This window comes from Pelobates fuscus, chromosome 3, assembly GCF_036172605.1.
Source record: "Pelobates fuscus isolate aPelFus1 chromosome 3, aPelFus1.pri, whole genome shotgun sequence".
Taxonomy (NCBI): Eukaryota; Metazoa; Chordata; class Amphibia; order Anura; family Pelobatidae; genus Pelobates; species Pelobates fuscus.
In genome coordinates, this window is record NC_086319.1 from 411,165,146 (window position 1) to 411,166,734 (window position 1,589).

Genomic DNA, 1,589 nt, shown 5'->3' on the forward strand with positions numbered 1-1,589 from the left:
TCAGGATTGTAAAGAGACAAAATACTAGCAGAATCATGCTATACTCGAAATAGTTTACAAGTCAGTTAGTTTTTATTCCCAGTATTTGTTCAGATAACACGACTAATTGGAAATGTTCCATTCACAGCAGAACGGGAATTGTCTCATTCTTTTATGTAGGAGTTGGTTAATTCATAATTTGACTTGGAGACGGCATCTATTTAGAAAGATATCTTTTTTTTAAATTTCATTTCAAGGAGTTGAATAAAGATCTTAATCCAAAGATATTGAAAACCTATGGAAACGGGCAAAACATCCACCTGTTCTAGATCACACATCTAACAGAATCACTACTATAGAGTGATACATATATTTTGCATTACATTTTATATATGTTTCGAAACCCAAAGAGGACACAGGAAGGTCTCTTTGGCACAAAACCCCAGAGAGGAACAATACTCAGTGTTTTACTAATGGAGAAATTATGTATTCTTTCTTTCTTTTTTTTCCATACTTTCATTTTTTTTAATTATTTTTTTACTAACTTCATCTTAATAAACTGTCTCAGAGTTCAGTGGTAATAATGTCTGAATACATGTGTAAATCAATTGGTTATAAATGTATCTTTCTTATCACTACAAATGCAAAATTAGAAATTCCTTTCAGACTTAACTGCAATTCGTTGAATTCAGGCCGATCAGGTGAATGAAAGAATTATAGAAATAAACGCATGCCAGAATATCAGGGAACTGACGTGCATGAGCCCAAACATGCTTGATTTCAAATAGGCAGATATAATGGAGATAAGGTTGATTTTCTTTTTGTGTGGTGGCAAATGATTGTTTTGCTTGAACAACCATCACCTTATATCTGTACTTAGATGCATCTCCCCTTCCCTTAGCTTTATTGCAGGCCTTTCCGACCCTAATATATATCTCTCCCACAGCCTGATTTAAAAAAACGTTTCCAGCATCACATCTGCTACAAAAAAGTCAGAAGAATTGCCATAATTTATCCCTATCTCCCCACCGCCCCCTCTCCTCTCCCACGGTCATCCTAGGCTATTCATTGAACATTGTGTGACGAAGTGCCCTTCGCCACTTGTGCCTGGAGAGGACTGGTTGCCAGCCTCCTGCCCTGCGACTATGGCCCCTGGAAGATTTTGCCCTTTAAATATGTTATTTGGGCATAGTGGATTTTATTAGACTGGTTCTGGCCCTTTAAATGCTCTGACAAAGGATCTGCAGTTTTGCTATACACTTCGGATGCAGAATGTGAAGAAAAACCCTGTTTTATGGACTTAGTTTGACTGTTATATTCCCCTCCCTCCTAGAACACCAGATTAAAACCCTTAATAAGTGTCATATTTTCAAACACTGTCTGACTTTAACTGTCATTTTGTTTTCCTCTCAGGGGGGGTTGTCTTGCTGCATGAGTGCTGTTGCTTTTGTGTGCGCATTAAACAGACCTGCTTGACCCTTTCTTGAAGCCTTGGCTCATGCTTGGGGGATGGGATAAGTCTGCGGTGCTGATGGTGTCAGTTGGAGTCCTCGGCAAGCACTAGGAGCATTGATTGGCGGAGGTACTCGGTCGAAGTGCCAGAGGGTCCG